Raw genomic sequence first — 21,287 nt, forward strand, 5'->3', positions numbered from 1 at the left:
GGTTGTTGTTCCTAGCTTCATGTATTACAGCCCACATAGAAAAAGTAGTACAAATGTATAACTTGCTATTTATTCTGGTTGCCAAAAACAAATAGAAAACAAGCAAAACCAGCAATACCGGCTACACCTCTGTTTTTGGCTTTCACATGAAAGAAAAAAAAATATCCCCTATGTCCATGCCATTATATACAAAAGCAACAATCCCAAACCAAACAAAAATACAGAAACCAGCCTCCTGCCCCTATCTGTGTCCTTCCGTTGTGAACCAAGCAGGATTAGCAAGCAGGGACTTTTCAGTTGCATCACACGTATTAAGAGTTTTTCTCTTTGGGTTTAAGATACAGCAGGGCTTAAAACATACTGTTGAAGGCAAACACTGCCATGAGGCCCAGAAGCAGATTATAGGGTTCAACAGAGGGCTAAGGCAGCAGCTGGGGCACCCCGAGTAGGCCAGGGCTGCCCTGGCTCTGCTGGTGTCAGGACACACACAAAGACGCCCGGTCATTTCCAAGGGCAGAAGAACAACCCTTATCCTCTAACCCCAACTGATCCCATAAGCAGGAGAAGGAGCGTTTGCACCTGAAGAACCTCCAGCCTGGCTGGGCAGGATCTCCTTGCACAGTTACTGCTGCATGCAGCTCAGCAGGGTTGGTCTTTCACGCATGTGTTTGTCATTAGCTCAGTTACTCCCAAATAGCACGGTCTGTCACCACCGCTATAAAGTATCAGGAGAAGAATTTCCATCCAGCTTTGCCAAAAGGGAACAAAAGTCCTGAGGTACCTTTCTGTCACTGTACAGGAGAGATTTCCCATAATATTCCCATTGCATTAATTTATTTCCAACTGATTTTTTTTTCCTGGATGAAAGTTACTGATCTTATAACTCACGGCTGAAATTATTCCCAGAGAAGCAGGATACTTGTTCCAAAAGTCACAGTTAACAGCAGCATATCAAAAGAACAACATTATGTCAGTTTGAGCTCATTGATTTGACTCAGCTTAGGCCAATCTCTTCCAAACCAAATGTATGTAAGCCTATAAAAATGGGCATAGTAGTCTATATCTTCCTTACACTGCAACACAACACATGTACAAGTAGGTGAATGCTATTTGATCACAAGTATATGAATGCTACTACAATTAAATAGAAACCTTAGGGAGAAAAGGAGATGAGAGAGTAAGCAAAATACAAAAGATTTAATTCAAAGCTCATCAAAAAGTAATTTTGTCCTATAATTTTTCAGCTCTCCTATTTCTTCCTTCCAGTACAATTTTTTTCAGAGTTTAAAAGAACTGCAACTGAAGTGAAAAAAAATCTAAGTGTTTTCCTCTATAAAAGCGTCCTCAAGACAACTTCCACAGTGCCTATGAAGAAAATTCAGACAGCTAGGCTCAGCAACAGATGTGGAAACTGTGCTATTTACATATTTACTTACGAAAAAAATCACAATTTCAGATTTCTTTTAGCATGTTAGATCTACATGGGGCTAACCATAGCTGTGCAATCTATTGACAGTCACTCAAATTTATTTAGCCTTTAGGTTAGCTTTATGTTCTTTATGTATATGCTAGTATTTTTGTTCTGTTGCTAAGCATTACAGGGCTCCCATCTCCACCGGTCACAAGCATATTACTGTAAAATAACTCATGCTTAATCCATAACAGTATCCCAGAAGGAAGTTTAAGTTATTTAAAACTTTCTAATTCTCAACTAACAGCTCCTAAAAGAGCATTAAATGAATAGATCCTTATATTCGTTGCTGCATAAAGCTGCACAATTTGCCTGTGATACATCATGGCCAGAGTTCAGCTTTCACTCCTAACAAGAGCTGTGCAAGTGCTCTATGGCATCTTGGTGACACATAACATGAGCAAGGCTCTAATTTAACAAGAGGTGGTGCTTCAACTTTTCCTCGTCCAACAAAACTCCTAAGCACTTCCTTAGTTTCTAAACAAACAGCCTGGTAGCTGTATTTCAGCAGCCCTCAAGCATATCCTCAAATTCTTTCATGAATCAGAAGCCCACGTCAGAGCATCCCACCAGAAGGATCACCATATTAACCATAAAATAACAACTATCAGTACTCTGTAATGGAGGAAATGCTTTCAGTGTGAAATCATGCAATTAAACGTCAGTAAAATATTAGAAGTTGCTTCATATGAGGTAGCAAGTTGTTTATAAGATTACTTTTACATACGATTCATGAACAAGCAAGCTGTCATAAGCAAGTTTCTTGGAATTATTTTTAAAACTGTATTTTAAATTTCCCCCAAAATATAACTATGTTTAACATGACAGAAGGATAGCTTTTATTTGCAGAATGTTAGGACAGGTGACTTTTGAATAGCAGGCCTATGGTCACCTCGCCATTTATCATTAGGGTCTGTGCATAAAGAGGCACAGGCCAGGATTCCCACCCATAAACTTGCAAAAGCTCTTTCTCATTGACAGAGCTTTTTGTGGGACCACATATGCAATACAGGAGAGTGAATGAACTTTTCTTTAACAAACATTCTGGACTGACACATCGATTTTGACGTGGTGGGGCACTTGTGAGGTGTGAATACTTGCACAGAGCATGAAGAAGTGTGTCTATCACAAAGGCAAAGCAGCCACACAGACCCATACACACAGGTATTGAAGTGAGAATGATACTAGCTGATGAGATAGTGTGGTTTGAATTCTTTCTTCCATTCTTCATGATCCTGAAGTTTAAACATGCCTTCTCGCAAGCCCATTACTTCAGGCAAGAGTAAAACATGGATTTTTCCATGGAAACCTGAATGTTGTTTGGATAGGCCTGGATCTGTCCTCATGACCAAAAATATTCTAGATAACTGAATACAATCAAAGTTCTCTAGAACCTCTAAAATTTGTTCTAGAGTACTACCTGAACTAATGTAAATATTAGAAACCATACAGTTACAGAAAATTCACTTGAAAAAGTATTTAACATCTTCAAAGCTCTTTCTTACCCTTTCCCTGCACACTTCTCTAGTCACAGTGGCATGTAATTAGCATGTAGGATGCAAAGGAACAGCAGTGAGTAGGGCTTATGAGATCAACAAAATGATCAGTCTTTCCAAAGGACCCCACGATTTGCAGCGAGAACTAAGAACTATACAAATAAGCTTGAGAGTTTAAAGAAAGAAAAAAAATCAGCTTTCAGTTATTTATCAGCTCACTTGAAGTTTCCATAGAATCATAGATCTTCCACATCTCATACAGCAGTCAACCTTGAGAGTCGAATAGCATGCAGAAACATCAGCTAAAATATTCTGGATTTGTTTTACACACCTGTGTTCCAAGATCAGTCACTTGGGTCAGCCGCTTCAGAAGTCTGGCAATACCTAGAAAAAACAAGTAACGCAAAATGTAAGAAATGTACCGAGCCAAAACCATTAAAACACTATTTATGATAAGTATCAGAGGCTGGAATACTAGAACTCTGCTTTTAAAAGGTTATATGCACATGGGTAACATTTCACCATCACGATACTTCTGCTTTGTTAGAAATTCAACATTCTGGACATTGCTCCAAATCACCAAGGAATTAAGAAAAATAAGCATGTGTGAAAGAGTAGTGCATTAACCACTAAGCACACTCAAAATTGCATTTTTCTTCTCTATTCCATTACTAATAAAACAGTAATACTAACAGAAAAATAATATTTCCTCTTATTCTATTACACATACATTTCAAAATGTGAAACCATATTTAAAGTGTTTTGTACATTTCTTTCCAAATTATAAAGTATTTCTAACTTCGGTGGAATAAAACTGCAGGTTTTTCTACAATAACAAAAACTTGACCCTTAGATCCATGTAGAGAACCTCCCTTTACATAAATGATCCAGCAAGGTAGTGAGAGCCTTGGAACAGGCTGCCCAGAGAGGCTGTGGAGTCTCCTTCTTCGGAGATCTTAAAACCTGCTCGGACGCAGCCCTGTGCCCCGTGCTCTGGGTGACCCTGCCTGGGCAGGGGGGTTGGACTAGATGACCTCTGGAGGTCCCTTCCAACCTTAAAGATTCTAAAATTCTATGAAGACCTAATGATAAGGTATAAACTGATCTCTGAGAAGATTGTTTCCCAAGGGAAAATTTGCTCTATATTCTTATCAAAGCATGGCTGAGAATGGAGAGAGGAAAACATACTGAGGTGCTGGAAAGTCAAGCAAGTCCTCGAACTGCCTTTGAATTCCAGGCACGTAGCCTATTCCACTAGAAAAATCCAGGGGACTGGATCAAGGAGCTTTGATTCAACGGCTCCCTTCCCCTTCTAAAGCAGCTAATACAGAGGACAATGCAAACACAGCAAAGCTCACAGCAGTAGACAATAACTACAAGTTATAAACAGAAAAGGTCGAATCATTTTTTCTAAACGCTGACCTGCTCAAGCACCTAAGTACAAGATCAATTGGGCTGTGTGCGCAGGTAGGATACAGTGGCGCTTTTTAGAGAAATTTTCTTGCCTGGAGTCCTTAAGGAAAATAGAATAGGGTAAGAGGATCAGCCTGTAAAGACAAAAGGAGCTTTTGGCATACTTGTGTGCACCTGCCAAAGCACAGCCACAACTTTCCTCACCCAAGAAAAGGAGGAGAGCAAGCACTACATTAAAACCGAAGACAGCTTTTGTGTCCAATTCATTTGTGACCAAACTAACAAGAAACCCTCACTTCTCTTCCACTACCCCCACAGCCACACAGGCAGCACACTTTCCTCTGGATCCCAGGTGGCTTAAAGTAAACCAAAATACGCCCAAGTACATCAGAATAGAGAGGGGAGGAGAAAGAAAAAGAAAGTACAGCCACTCTTCTCTCAAGAGGTTTTTCTTACAAATTTCCCAAGAGCTCATATTGATTTCTACAAGAATAAAAAAAAAAAAATAAAAAAAAAATAAATAAAAAAAAAAAGTTTTGCTGCGGTCTTCCTTCTCTCTCTCTTCCTCCAAAGGAAACATGACATTCCTAATTTTTAGATACTTCCTCATTTGCAAGAAGTGGAAGTGTACTTCAGGGGAGTCTTCTATATTCTGTATTAGGCAGATTTGTAGATTTCCTATCTTTATTTAGAGTCAAAAGGATAGGCAAATAAGCAAGACATTATTAACACAACACAGACATTTTGGTAACATACACTGACTTTTTACCCTGCAGGAATCACGTATACTTAGGCTCCTAAGCAAAAATAAAAAAAAAGAGAATACAGATATATCCTCTGTATCTAAAACGATCTCTTTCAAGTAGCTTTTTTCTTCAGATATACTACTGTGCAATACTTCCATGTATTATGCAACATGAAGTATCCAAATCAAAGAAATATTTACTTACTTCAGGAAAGTTTGTATGACCAATTATGTCACTATGAATAGAAATAATTCACTCAATAGGTTCTTTGTCTTTTGCTATCAATGCAGAACAGCATAAAATTAAAAAAAAGCACACATTATTTAATAGGCGTCATTAAGGCTAGCTTCAGAAATAACTTCAAAACAAGAAGGGGAAAATATTTTCTCAAGGAATATACACCAGCAGGTTAAAAAAAAATACAAAAATAATTTCAATGCTAAACAACACAAAAAAACACTAACAGCTCAAGACAAACAATAGATTTATATATTTTTTTCCCCTCAAGCTGATTATTCTCACAAGCTGATGAGAAAAAACAAACAAACAAACAGGAAGGTTTAGTGTTTGTCATTACTTCCTATCTCCTTGACTCCATCTAGAAGGTCATGCTTCCTGTCTATCTGTGCAGCTACATATCTTTGCAACCTTCTGCAAAAATTAGGTATTTTTTGCTGCCTATCTATCTTTGCAATTGTGCAAATTCAGATTGGCAGACCATGTAGAGGAACATGATAACTTGCAAACTGTTTTAAGGCGAAAAGAAAAAGGTTCTCACTTTTTACACTACTGAAAATATTTCACCCAAATGCACCTGATCTGAGGTTTACACCTAATAAAAGCCAGATGTACTTCTAATACACTGCTGATCCACATCCTTAATTCCCATTTTCCCACCACACCACCTTGCCTGAGAAAGTGGTGCAGCCTAGTTTTACACATCATTAAAATGTTTAAACCAAATATTACATTTTTATAATCCTAGCAATTCCCACAAAACTAAACAGAATAAATACGGAGGCATTAGCAGACCCACACTATGAATGAGAAAGATCCCCTAGCCTCTTACCTAATGCAACAGGCACCTGAACGACCGGTGAATCAAATCACTGCCTCTCTTCAGCACATAAGGCAACACTAAGGTAGGAGATACCCTGGCTGTGTCTTCCCCCGTGCGCCCATCTCACGGAGGGGCACGGGGCAGCACACAGGGCACCCGCCCTTGCGGCGCCTCCGGCCTCGCTCCATGGAGGCCGGCGCTGCGGCCGGGAGCAGCAGGGCCGGTGCTTTGCCAAGGGGGTGACCCCCATGAGGAAGGACCCCGAGCCCTCATGCAGCACCTGAGCTGCCCACAGACCCGCTCTCCCCGTCGCGAGCGGCCCCGCGCCGCCGCCACAGCCCTGCGTCGCCTCGCGGGCCCGGGGCCTTCAGCAGGGCGCGGGTGGAAGGGGGGACGCGCTGGCGGGTGCGGGGGCCAGGCGGGCAGGTTTCCGTTGCTCGTGAAACACTCAGCAGGAGCTGGTGCTTCCATAAGCGGTTGGAATCGCTTGGCAGGCTGGGGCCAGCCTTCCTCTAAACGCCAAGTGGCTTAAAACTAACGGCTTTGGAAGGGTGCGCGCAGCGTCCAAATAATGGGCCCCAGGTTACAAGACATTATGGCACAAAAAACAGCAAGTTTACAAAAAAAGTGCCCTGCTGGAAGAAGGTGAACAGGCTGCCTCAAAATTACCTTGAAGGTATTTCAATGTGCCTTCCTTGAGTGTATATGTAAATCTTGTCGTGAAAACAAAAAGCCTCACTTAAGTGTTATCTGTGCAGCTCTGTAGAACAACTTGTAGTTTCCAAGCCCTCTGCAAAAGCCCTGAGCCACCTGAGTTCATCCAGACAGCCCTTCTAACTGAAGGACACAAGCCAAAGAAGAGATAACCCTTTGATGCTGACACCAGGAAGGGGAAATGAGGGACCTGCTGTTCTGTAAGAGTTAAAAACTATACTCTATTTGCAGATGGAAGCAATAGCTAGACCCAGGGACCCTGGGAATTCAGCAGCAACTAAGAATACATTAACTGTGGTTTTATTCACCACAGAGAAACTTTGCCTTTTTAATTTTTCCTCTTACTCTGGAGCCACTTTATTTAAACACTGCTGTGGACTACCTTCTTCTCAGAAAACCAGTCTATCCCAACCATACAATGAGTAGTACCTTTGAGGTTTATTAGTTCTTTGTCATTAGCTTTTCCTAAAGCTGATAATATTCGGCTGTCATAGCACACTTTGTAAGAGGTTGCTTTAAAGCACATCTGTACTTCATCTGGTTAAGTTCTGTACAACCAGTAACTTGTATACAAGTTGTGAGCTCCTACTGCTAACATTTTATTTCCCTAGATTTCCACTGTTATTTTTACTGCCTAAAAGAAGATGCTGTACTGTGAAAAAAATCTCAATGTGCCCACATGCACACGTATAGGAAAACTGCATCTAAAAGTCCCAGCTTCAGAGAGAGATGGGGAAAAAAAGACCTGGTTTTCTCTTCTTTTACAAGGTTATAAATTATTTCTTTCTTTTTACAAAGCCATCGATTGTTGCCTTTGCTATTTCCTGTACAAAGGCACCTGAAAGGCTGAACTGGATCACAGGCCAGTTTTGGACACAAATCACAGGCCTGCAGAGTACTCTCCCAAGGACTCCATTTATACAGGGCATAGAGGGCTGTATTTACCCTTTTTACCCTCCTTCCCAGCTGGGGTTAAGCTGACAGAGCACAGGAACTTCTAAAGTTTGCAGGTTGATCAGCAGCCTTCATCCCAGAAAATATTCCTAACTCATCTGGACTTGGCCTGGAGCAAGTGGATCCAAGCTGACCCTGCTCCGAGCAGGGCAATAGTGCCAGATAATTTACAGTGGTCCCCACTAACTTGTATTACTCTGATTCTAATTACAAATAACTGCATATAAATCATATGCAGATGTTTTCCTTGAATATGGATGCCTGGCCTTCCTAGCTTGCATGTTTTCTTTCACTGATTGATCTTTGCACTCCCAAAGGTAGGTAGGTATTGAATGTGCAAAATCACAAGATCTTTCATGTCTTCTCCCTTCACTTTTATCAATATCCATGGGAATAAGTGAAGATTCTTTATTTTCCTCCCATTTTCCAGCGGAGTGACTGAGATATGAATCAGCTCATTTAATTTGTATTTGCTGTCTATTATAAATTATAAAAAGCCCATGGCACTCTCTCAATGAATAATTTTTTTAGTAGAAGAGGTTTTGAGGAAAACAACAAATTAAAAAAGTGTTACTTACAATTCAGGTCATATTCTCCACCTGATTGACACATTTTTAAATTATACCGACAATTCAGCCCCCTGCAGAATGAACCCCCTTATCACCTATAACCTTCAGGAACATCTCATAACTGATCTTCACATCCTGAAGCCAGGGTGGTGAAGATTGCCAGTGTAATTTTAGAATATACCAAAAGAGTTATCACCAGCCCAAGGGGAAGCATTAATCAGTTGCTTAAAGGCTCTTGTGAAATCCAACATAGAACACTGAATTGTTATTCAGACCAGGTGTGGAGGAGATTGAAGTTGGATAATAGACAGAGAAGGACCAGTGAGCCTGAGGAAGGGAAAGGAGGGCTGACAAACAGAAGAGATTTTGGCTTCTTTAGCCATCAAAATGATGCCGATACAAAGGGGATACAGTTGTTTACCTGGAGTACTGTGTTCAGGCACCCCAGTATAGGAAGGACGTGGAGCTTCTGGAGAGGGTCCAGAGAAGGGCAACCAGGATGATTAAGGGAATGGAACATCTCTCGTATGAAGAGAGGCTCAGTGAGCTGGGCCTGTTTTCTCTGGAGAAGAGACGGCTCAGAGGGGATATGATTAAGATGTATAAGTTCAGGAAGGGAGAATGCAGGGAGGAAGGGGACAGGCTGTTCTCACTGGTGGCCAGCGATAGGACGAGGGGTAATGGCCACAAACTGAAGCACAAGAAGTTCCGTCTCCAGGTGAGGAGCAACTTCTTTACTGTTAGGGTGACAGAGCAGTGGAACAGGCTGCCCAGGGAGGCTGTGGAGTCTCCTACTCTGGAGGTCTTCAAAACCCGCCTGGATGCCACCCTGTGCCACATGCTCTAGGTGTGCCTGCTTGAGCAGGAAGGTTGGACTAGATGATCTGTAGAGGTCCCTTCCATCCTTAAATATTCTGTGAATCTGTGAATTCTGTGAATCTGTTTCCTACAGTTGCTGTTGATGAAGAAACAGAAAAGAGAAAGAGCAGCTACTTAAAAGCCAACATTGGCACAAGAACAAATAGATGTAAACTGACTGTGAATAAGTTTCAGATGAAAAGACCATTTTCTAAATGTTCTGAAACACCAAGATTCTGCAGCAGCTTTTGAACAAGAAAAATTAGGCAGGAAATCTAGCTAGTTTTAAATCAGAGATTAAGGCAGTTCCAGGAAAGGAATCACATATAACCTGAGGACCAAGGGAACAAACTCACTAGCACAGCTTTTCTTATCCACAGTTCTTTGCATTTATATATACCTTTAATATGGATATCCTCTCAAAGGATGTATTTACTCTCGTAAAGCCACCCAGAACCCCACTGTTACAAAGAAGATACAATGTTGTAAGGCCATTTAAAATCGTACCAAAGCATTAAGGATCAAAAAATGCAAAAATTTCTCATCTGAGCATTAAGAAAGTCATCAGGCCACAGAACTACTAGATGTGTCCCATGATTTTGCTAATTAAAAGCACCAGGCAAATGCATTTATTAAAAATCTCAACCATGCACAAAGTATCTACATCAACTACATTCATAAAAGCATTTTTAAAGAACATGAAATATCTACTTATAGCATTCTAGACAGTGTCTAAAGAGCAAGACATGGTGGAATGAAGCTGCTTATTCTGAATATTGTTAGCTTTTCTTTTTTGTGAACTGTATAAACAAATATCCACGCAAAAAATTATTTTGAAACAAAACATTAAAAAGGAAGGTCAAACAGACCTCCCTACAGACAAAGACAAATGGAAAAACACTCCCTCCACAGAGCACCAGCCTTAGAGAATCCCTATAAAAGACCCCATAAGAACGCAACCCTAGCAGAAAACTGTTTCTTTTCCAAAATGTTCCTTTTGAACACATTGCAACCACTTCTGAGGGTCCTTTTTGTTCTCCAAATCTCTCAGATCGTTGCTTGGTGCTATTTCATTAGCAATGAACATTTTAGCAGACACGGGCCACTTCCTTGCTAGCAGAATCCCTGCAATAATTCCCATGCCAGGGGAACGGCTAAGGGGCGGCCAGGCGGGCAGTGCCACGGAGGGTGTGAATGCTCCAGCCATGCCTGCACCTTGGGAGGCTGGAAAGCAGCAGCACCACCGGTCTTCTCAAGCCCCACTTCAGGTCTCTGGGTCAACTCAAGTGTTTTCCAAAGAAAAACAATCTGCAGCTGAACTCAGAGCTCTCTGAATCCTTCAACACACTATGATAATGCTAACCTTCAAAACTTCCAAGGGGGCTTCTAGATTTCACAACTGACCTGAAACAGAGTGTGTGTATATACATATATATGTATGTATATATATATATGTTTAAATTTTGACAAAAAGAAAATCGATTAAGCAGCAACAAATTTGTGTTCCCTCCCGCCCCCCTCAGGCTAAAGGCAAATTATTTCCAGGTTACACTTAATCAAGTATTTTCAAATGATCTTTTAAGTATAAGCTACATGTTTCAATAGCAGATCTAATTCTGCGTCAACTGAAAATGTAGATTCCTATCAACAGTCACTATCCTTCATGACCAATACATACAGGAGAGATGGCAATCACTCTGGGAAAAGTGACAAACAGCCCAGATTCTATGAGCTGTTTAAGATCATTTATGAATAAATTCATCCCAAGAATAAGAATCAGATAATTCCTTAGGTCTCACTGACTGTTCAGGAAACGGATTCAAAATCATCTTTCTGCCCCAGTTTGAAGCTGTAAGTTCCAGAGTCCCCAAGCACCCACTTTCCCTCTGCCATACTCACAACTTTTCTGACGTATTTGTACGGGCTATATTTTCAAAGGCCTTTTTCCAAGGAGGGTTGAGTTTTAGAATGCAACATGAATAAATTTTCTTAGGTAATTGCTTTCTTATGGTATTCCAGCAAGTGAACGTTGAGTCAAAATCTCTTACGGGAACAGCTGGCTGGTTTAAATCACCGCCTTTGAAAGTGCAAAGATGCTATGGGGTTACTTTACTCTTCAATATTCCTAAAAACACTGACAACTTTTCAATTAAAGCAAACTATACACACACACACACACACACACACGCAATTGCTCTCATATTTATATACACAGGACACACATACACACACGTAATATTCCTCAGCTCAATTCAGGAGGTTCCCAGAGGTTTTAGCTTTTAAAAACTAGCAAAATGTATGGAACAGAAACAGACCCTCCCCCTGCTCAAATACTGGCACTTTTCAAAGGCTTGTTCAGAGAATGAAGCATAAGAAAAATGCAAAGTCTCCACTATGCTCCACTGAAAAAGCGCCCAATCTGTTCTCACTGACTTCCAGCTCTTTTTGTGTACACATGTAAGTGATTAAGAATACATTGTTTGAAACTTAATTCCACATCTGTTGTTCTGCAGGACTTGGAAAATGGATGAATTTTTTGGACAATTATTTGCAAAGAGTATAATCACAAGCATCTGCAATGGTATCCTAAAGTGCAAAAGCAAAACACCATGCATCCAAGAAGCCTTTTTCTTTAATATTTTTGTTTCCTTACTAAGATTTAAAAAAAAATTTATCAGATGGAAATCATTAATATTTGCTTGAGAAGCCAACCACTGTAACTCCAAACAAGCAAAATTCAGGTTTCCTTGCTAAAACTCTTTGGTTTGTGCCCCAGTAGGTTAGCCACACAACCAAAATCCATTTTATGGCCTGTCAGGTAACTTTTAAAAATATGCAAAGTGACAAAAGTCCAGAGATCTACAACACAAAAAACACTTTTTCTTTCCCCATAGACCTCCACAGTTGTGACAACTTTCAATGCTATTAGGTACAAGAGTCACCCTGTTACGAATGGATGGATGCTTAAGTGATCTGATCGTATTTACTTGAAATATCTATAAAATACTGATAAGAACAGAAGGGAAGAACACGAATCTCTTGTCTTCGTTCATGATCCAAGCAGTGAGAGCATCAAAGGACACGGGGGCATACCAGGCTCAGGACAGCACCTCCTCATGCCAGGAGCACTTACGATGAAGAAATTTGCTGTAGTTTGTCATGAAGTTGAAATTTCACATTTGCTCAAGAAACCGCTGGACATATTAAGGGACGAAAGATCCACCATTAAACAGAAATCTCTCCTCTGAGGACTAAATAACCCTCCCAAGCGCAGAGCAGTGAGGCTACAAAAGCAGCAGCTGACGATGCCCTGCCCTCCCGACCGTGCAGCTCCGTGAATCCTGCGCTCCGGTGGTATCCGCAGCCCTCCAGCCCGAGCAGACATCTCAGACCTGCACCCAACACGTGCGGGAGCAGCCTCACCTACAGTGGCCCAGGAGCGCGGGGAGGCCCTGAGTAACGGAAAGAAACATTTTGACCTTTTTCCTTTTCAAAAAAACCCTTAACATTGAGCTTAAAGTAACACTTTGTTATCTATGAAGACAAGAAAGAAACCAGCTGCTACTGCCAATTGCTACAACTTTGTTGTGAGCTTCCCAGTACTTGGTGATTTCCTAAAAGCACAAACGCCAGACTTAAGCAATTACCTCACATAATAAACGAAGGGGGTCCCGATTCTACCCTCTGTCCATCTCCTTTTCCCTTTCATTGAGTTAGAAGGCACCAAATGGCCTGCTTGGCTTTGCTTATTATATATGCTCAGCTTCATTATGTAATTCAAAGGATGGTATAAAGGAAAGATTAATAATGCAGAAGATGCAATTAGACAACATCTTGCTTTGGAAAAAAACACTCCTAATGAATCTGTATTAAAGTTCTGAAACAATTAAAAGATAATCAATAGTATTAGACTAAGCCTTCAAATATCCCAACTATCCTTATTTATACGTTAAATGTAGTCAAATTGCACAAGCGTGACTACCATATCCATCAGCTTACCGCAATCAATAGCTTTGACTTTTATTCTTCAATTTAAAAGGATTTAATATAGTAAAGAATCATTTAAGGCTTCCTGCTTTAAAGGAAGACTGGACACATCTACCATTAATTAAATCTGTGCAAAAAAAAAAAAAAAAAAAAAGTGAAAAAATAAAACTCTTCCATGTGACAGCAGGCCAGCACTGAGGGGCAGGTCCCCATACTGGTCCCCTCGCTCGTCACGGTGCCTTGAGCAGCAGGGCTCTCCCTGCACACCGATTTCCCAACTTGTCTTCCAGGGGCACTGGAAGACATTTACCTTTAATTCTGCTGGTGGGCGCATGCTGGGCCAGAACCATTTCCTAGAAAACACAGCACGCACGTGCACATGCACACACACAAATAAAAATCTATAACCCCCACAAGTTTATACACAAAAGAATATGAACATATGGCCTTTGAAGGTTCCTATAGCTTTTTTTCTCCGCTAGTGTGACCAAAAGGCTAAACGAAATTCAATACTCATACGGGTCCCATGGGTCTCTTCCACTTTGTCCTTGTGTAATTGTACTAAAAGTCTGTCTGGAGTGTCTCTCTCAAAGCATCTGGAGTTGACACTTCTTGTATTTATCCAGCTAAAGAAAGGTCCTCTGGTGCTCCCCTGCCAATACCATGAAGGATTTAATGCATCAGCAGGGACTTGAAGTCTGAAACTCAATCCAGTATTTTCATAAAATGATTCACAGTCTTGCACTGACCTTTTTGACTTGGAGCAAAGGCATTCCATACAGCAATTTTGGACCAGACTAATCCACTCATGTTTCCAATAGAAGGGGAGGAAGGAAGCACGCTAATAACATGCAACCACTGAATCGACTTTATCGTAGCGAGACAGAAAAGAAATCCAAATTAAGAGTCACTTCAAAACTCCTTGAAAAACATCACAGCAGTTATTTAACACCTCCTATGAAACCAGCTGAGATGAATACCAACCAACACACAGCAAATTAAGCAGAAAATCAAAACACAAGGGGAAGGAAGAATCATCTTGAGACTCTTTTTTACTTTACAAGAGGAAAGTCGCTTGAAACTGAATCTGACTCCGCAACAGTTTCCCTGGATAACAAGGGAAGATCAAAGGAAGATTTGGATTGAAAAGACATTCACGTGCAAATCTGAGCAGCCTCCCCTTTTTATACCTAAACAACAAGCCAGGTACTTAATGTACAAGGAAGACCTTCTGTCATACATGCAGATAAATTTGCCAAATTTCTCCTTTTATTATACCAAATAGTATAACAAAAATCAGCAAGACTAATTACTCTGAATTTGACTCTTTGAGAATTATTTTACACTTCTGCTGCCATTTTGCCTTTTAAAATTAATCATTTGTGTAGGAATAATGCAGCTTGCTTGTGCAAAATGCCATCCTTTCTCTTCCTTTTCTGAAACTTGAAATGTCCTCCATGTACCCAACAGCCACACATAACATAAAACTCAGGTATATAAACATAAATATTATTTAAATTAAATACAAAAAATCCCAGCATTTTTCCAGAAGATAGAAGTTTATACAACTGGAAGCCAATCCAATGTTCAAAGAAAGAGACAGCTTTCTGGAAGCTGAAAGGAAATGACAGAAGTGAGGGAAAAAAAAAAAAGATGGAATAAAGGCATTTCTATTACTTCTTTATAGTCACTAGAAATCAGACAAAACTGTTGGGTTTTATTTTATATTAAAAAAAAGTGATTTATATTTAAAAAATCAGTGAGAAAAAAAAAATATAAACCTATTCCCAAATATCCTTTTAATTCCCAGGGCATCTATTGTCAAGATCCTAAAACTTGCCCTCATCATCTAAATTCTAAATTCCATCCAAATTCTCTCCCGCTGAGATTCACAGAGAGCGAAGTGGGCAAGAATCAAGCTACATGGAGTAACCCAGAAGCATGGCAGCAAATAAATTCATCTCAGAATGAATACCCGACCCGCACATAATCACACGTTAAAGGTGGGCATGAGAAGCATGACCCTGCCCAGAGCGAGGGGGCAATTTCCACACTAATTAACCACCAGGATGCATTTTCACAGTGCTGCCAGCCACGGAGGCACTGCAAGATGTCACCTTTGCTGAACGTCCACCAAGGACGTCCACCTTAGAACAAACACCAACAGCTGAAGCTTCTGCAGCTTTTTTTCTGGTCTGAAAGCAAATCTCAGCCAGCAAAGCACATTTAAGATTGACTGGAATCTGAAATACTTTAATGCACATCAATAGGATATGCTACTCAAAAAACAACCCACACAAAATAGGGTGATTTTTGTTTTAAATTAACTATACTTCCATTTTGTTTGTCTTCTGAATGTGGTAGATTCTTGCTAAAAATACTTGGCATGCTGAGAATGCTTTTGGGGGAAATACAGTCATACTCAAGGTAATGGAAGATTCCCAGAGATTGTCTAAAACCTAACTAAAAATGAAGCCGCATTAATATTGAATATTGTTAATTTCCAGTAGTATATTCCAGGCATCTGCAATATCCCTTTCACATATCAATGAGAATTATTTCTTTATATCATATCACACATATTCTCTCTATGTGTATGTATTCTGTAAAGCATGTTCTCAAGTTTCAGTGGTCAAGAAATGTGTAGATAAGGCTCTTAGGGACTTGGTTTAGCAGGTGTGGTGTTGGAAGGTTTACGCTTGGACTCAATGATCTTGAAGGTCTTTTCCAGCCATAATGATTCCATGATCCAACACTGCATGGAAAAGGAGAGAAGTCAGAGGACTTCGGGACAGGGAGAAAGCAAAGAACTGCCCAGAAGTGAAAGGAAGAGACCTCTCAGGAGAAAAATCTGAATTACAGTACTACAGGGTCTGTGGCATTAAAATGCCTCATTTTTCTATTGATCATCAGTCAGTATTTTTTCTTTTCACTTTTTTTTCTGAAAGGTTTTCACTTCTTTAAAATAATTGTCTTAGATTACTGCTGATGGAACTCACATTTTTCTGCCTGCATGAAAATACAACCTTCTCTAATGTTCTTTTTAAACATTAACTTGACTGACATTCTTGCATTTTTTGCAGTGAAAACATGTACATAAAGTGAAAACACATTTAAAAAAAAAAAAAGGAGCTGGGAGAAGACTCTTGAATTATTCATGAAGGCAACCATCCTTTCCAACCATCCCTTCCTTAGTTTACACTTTTGTTAATGCTTATATAAAACAAATTTAATGCTTGCAAAAGCTCATATTATAAAATTCAGCACAGGATGATTTGGTGTCAGGTTCTGGAGAAAAAAAAAAAAAAAAATGTGATTTGCATAGAAAGCTTATCCATGAGGCTTAAATCTGTTTTAAGTATTCCTATGAAATAACGTTCATGGCGACATCAATGACATATTTATGCTGCAATCAAGTAGGTTTTTACAGTCAGCATTAAAAGTAAGGTGCAAGAAAACAAGAAATTCCTATTAGTGCCTTTGAAAATAGTTGACTATAACTCCTTCCTAATGAGGTTGTGTGCAGTAAAGAGATCAAGGAAACTCCTTAAAAATGAGGAGGAAAGGGGGAAAGAACACCTTTAATCTCTCATAGTTTTCATTATTTATTCAATTTATAGATTGTGTAAATTCTTACCACTTACAGCAAAGCATTAATTCCTCAGGGAAAACATTCAGGGCAACTTCCTTAAGTGTTTTGGGTAAGTAATATGTTTACACTGGCCCAAATAGCTTTTTGAGTTTAATAATTCCACCCAGTTTTACTAAGCAAACACATTTCTGCGTTCAGTCAAAGGGGTATCTGCAAATTAAGAGCATTTTCCTGGTTCAATACAATGTTAATGGAATCTCCATTTGTTTCCTGTTTGAATCTTAAGGAAGGGTTTTTCTCATAAATGCATCCTTGTTATTTCTGAGTCTTAAGATAAAGACAAAAAGAAAAGGAATTGTTTGTCAGTCCATCATCTGAACGAGCGACAGGGGCTCTAGTCATGGGCTTACACACCACTAAAGTCCACACGACTGAGGTGTCCCCATCTGCATACGAGTTACACGGTCTAACTTAATGCCTCGGGTTCTCATAGTCTTCACAGACGCACAAACTGTACAAAGCTCCACAACAGCCACCGAAACCAATCGCCACTACAGGTGATTTCCAAAGTACACTTGGCCTGCCCTAGGGACCTATCTTAGTGAAGTAAAATTGGTTTAAAGGCCAAATTATTACGGCTAATGCATACATGTCCTTTCTGGGAAAAGGGTGGTCCTGCGCTGGTAACCTGCCAGCCAGGCGTGCTGTTCTTCTCTGGGAGCCACAGCTGGAACCATCTCAGCAGGAGGTCAGAAACACACCTGGTTTGCACTTTATAGCCGAACACATTAACTATTTGATTACTGTGGAGTAGGGGACAGAACAATGTCTTAATAATTCAGTGATTCCTTTTTTATGCTGTTCTTGCAAAACAAGCGCATGGTCAGTTACCCACAGGCAGGGGCTGTGGGGCCTCCCGCCCGAGCGAGGGGCGCCGCGCAGGCCGGCTGCATCCCAGCCTTTTGCAGGTTACTCCTCAGGGACTCACCGCAGCCAAGATCTGACGGCATTTTTAACTCTTTGCACTCTGAGGCAGAGAACAAATTGATTCACAGCCACACTTCTAAAATTTACTTTAATATAAATAAATGCACTGTATGCATTGTATTTCTACAGCAATACTACACCCATCTTGGCCATTTCCTGCCTCAGTTTCTCCCCCATGCTCTGGACCTGATCCAGAAAGCTGCACGCACCTAGGCCACAGTGCTCCATGTCACTGCTTTCTTTTTGGACGCCCCTCTCAGCCAGCCACCTTGGGCCTGGCTTGTCCCCACACTGTCGCTGTCCCCACTGCTCACCTCAGCAGCGCCTTGCTCGGTGCCCGTGCAATGCCACCCTTCTAGAGGGCTGTCCCCATGTCTTTCCTCTTTGCTCCTTTTCCTGTGGAGACTAAAACTTCTTCAGACTCTCGGCAAGCAGGCTGAGGAAAACGCGCTCGTGTTATCTAAGGCACAATTCTTCCTTGGCCCTGCTGCCCGGGCGCTGCTGGGCTCAGCTCGCACAGAGGGGCCAGATCAGCCCCGCTGCCCCTGCGGGGTCACCACAAAGGAAGGGAATGTAAGAACAGGCAGGAGGCACGAGGACGGAGACGGCTTACCAAGCCATATGAGGGGAATCCATTAACTGCACATAGACAAATCCCCCAATCATGCTATATGTAAAGCATATATAAACACTACTGAAAAAAAAATTAAAATCTTTTCTTAAATATATTGAACACCTTAACAGTTTCATTATTAAAATAAAAAAGCCAAAGGCACCTGTGGCTCTTTTTGCTTCCATAAAGCTGCTTTAACCTCTTTTTGAATGTATGTTCAGGGCCTGAAACCTACATTTCCTAGAGTATTATTTTTAGCTTTCTTAGCACTGAAGGAATTCACAGCCAGTTCTCTGCAAGGCAGGACAGCATTCCCACCAGTCTCACTGTTACAAACTAATGAAAAGTTGGCTGCTCCTTCTCTGCCAAAAGGGCAGAGACCAGAGACCACGAGCTGCTGTCACGGGCACCAAGGAGCGAGTCACAGCCTGAGCTTGCTCAAAGAGCCCAGGGAAGCTCTTTGCTTCCTCTTCATTGCAGCAGAATGATCTCCCGGGCCCTCCAAGCAATTAATTAATTGTAGGGTCCTCTCCTCTTCCTGCATTACCAGGCTACTCCAAAATCATCTCTACAGGAGGAAAAGAAAAAAAGGTGTTCTTTGTTCTTCTGCAAAACACAGTATACAGGATAATCACGTATTTTCTTAACAAGACACACTCCACTAAATTTTAATGGCAAGTTTGAAGGAAAGTTCACAAATTAAGCATTGGCAAAATCGGATCAAAAAGACTCAGTGCTGATCTTTGCATTAAAAAGCCTGCTCTAAACAAAAGCTATAAAGGCATTTTAATTGTGTACTTTGGAATAATGCCTGGAAATCAGACTACAAAGAATTTCCCCATCCACTGCACTGTGACTAGTATTTTTCAACAGCAAAGTAAATGTAAAATTATAATGTTGGAGGGAAAAAAAAATGAAAAAAACTAAAACAACAAAACATGGTATTTATTCAAAGTCAAGATTTTAGAAGTGCTAAACATTGGCTTAATTCAAGCACTCCTGCTGTTATCAGTGGGAATAAATTCAACTATTCCTGTCTACTACAAATCAATTCATTTTCTAAGCACTAAAAGTCCTTAGTTTTAACAGTATATTAAATCTGATCTATTGGCCTTATAAACCTTGCCAGGCAGATTTCTTTATTTCTAAAGAACAGGGACCTTCTACAGCTTCTAAAAACAGACGAACAAAAGGAGTGTAATAATCCAGTTTAAAGAAAGCGGAGTTATTAGATAATAATACAAGCCACTCCGTTTGAAAGCCATGCTTAAAGTCACCCTTTACAAGCACCATGTTAGAAAGCATCCCTGCCAAAACTTAAAAGTTTATTTTGAACTTCCATAACTCAAAACAACAAAATGTGCAGAAGAGACCCACAAAACGCTTGTCCTGAATTTTAAGCTCAATACTTCATAGCAGACCATAGACTGGCCCCTCCTTTCACCTGGCCTTTATTCTGCTCTCCAGCAGAGCTTTTCCTGTCTCCATGCTTAAGGCGCACAGCTCCAAATCACATTCAGTAGACGGTGACACGGTCTAGTGCAGAACTATAACTTTTGGTGTGGAGTTGCAAATGGCACATGGACAATATTCTGTATGCAACCTAGCAAGCAGAAAGAACACATGAGTCATCCACTGGATCCTTCTCATTGCTAGACAGGCTTCTAACACTATATAAAGAAGTCAAATAAAACTGATTTCATCAACTTTCAGAGGAGTGAAGTCTGAATCATTCTAGTTCAAATTTATAGTGTATTTGGCTGCTAATGGAAAACTAGCATCTAAAATAAAGCTTTATATGGTAAAAAAATCCTGAGTTATGGAAAACAGTAATTAAAGCAAGTAATTCCATGAACTCTGCAAGTAATGAATCCCATTTTTGTCAGATTTGGGCTTCACAGATGATTGAAAGATTTGACAGGATGATTCTGAGTCCTTCCTCCATCTGGCCACCTACTTTTGTAAAATACAAAGGTATCCTCTTAATTGAGCTCACTGATTTTTCTGTCAACAGCTGAAACCAATTGACTAAAGGAAAAAATATACTGAGAAAGAAGGGGTAGTGCAGACAGACCCTAGGCAGGGAGAACAGGGCCATGCAGTGTGACTGCACTAAAGACACATAAGGGCTATGGGCTAAACATGCCATTCCTTACCACAGAGTGATGTGGTTTCTAATACAACAGTATTAGTACAAGCGAAACACTGACTAGGACTCGGACACTATTCTGCCAGGCTGCAGGCCCACGTCTCTTCAGCCTCTCTGCTGAACCTTTGCTGACCACCCATTGCCCCACGCTCAACGTGTTCATCAGGCCCAGGCCTTCACAGGATTCAGGGCTCCCTTATCCTCCCCTCCACACAGTGCTCCTATAAATCTGCCAGTTAGCTCAATCTTGTTCTTTCACAACTGTATGACAAACATATCCTCATGGGCATGAAGTGTAGCATAGGCTAGAGGAATGGCTAGTGGATGGGCAAGAGAGGCACAACTGGGTTGTCATTGCCCATGGGAGAATCTGCACACAGGTTCAGTACATGGAGTCCCAGCTCAGATCCAGTTCACCACCAGGTACATGGATGACTTTCCATGAGAGAACCAAAACCAAGTATTTAAATTCTCAAGTGATTCTGTTCACACTTAACTCAAGTTTTACACAACGTGTTGTTTCTCTGCCATGCCAAGTGTTCATCAAAATGTTTCTTAAACAAAGTAAGATTCCCTAATAAGACTGCATTCATTACTCCTTTTTTTTTTCCCCCCTCAATAAAAAATACAGTTAATTACATGTGTTCTTTTAGCAACAGAAATGCCTGTGGAAATATC

At 40.6% G+C, this 21,287-nt stretch overlaps 1 protein-coding gene across 2 annotated transcripts in view; it reads right to left on the reverse strand.

The window, feature by feature from the left end:
- The window catches only part of LHFPL2 (LHFPL tetraspan subfamily member 2), a 106,486-nt gene that overhangs the window by 48,814 nt on the left and 36,385 nt on the right, over window positions 1-21,287 (reverse strand). For both annotated transcript variants that reach the window (XM_026036632.1, XM_026036623.1), the window contains exon 2: window positions 3,299-3,351. The gene's annotated coding sequence lies outside the window, so the exon portion shown is untranslated. The remainder of the gene's footprint in view (window positions 1-3,298; window positions 3,352-21,287) is intronic.

The sequence above is a fragment of the Nothoprocta perdicaria genome, unplaced genomic scaffold (genome assembly GCF_003342845.1).
Source record: "Nothoprocta perdicaria isolate Ctin4 unplaced genomic scaffold, notPer1 scaffold_1, whole genome shotgun sequence".
NCBI classification, from domain to species: domain Eukaryota; kingdom Metazoa; phylum Chordata; class Aves; order Tinamiformes; family Tinamidae; genus Nothoprocta; species Nothoprocta perdicaria.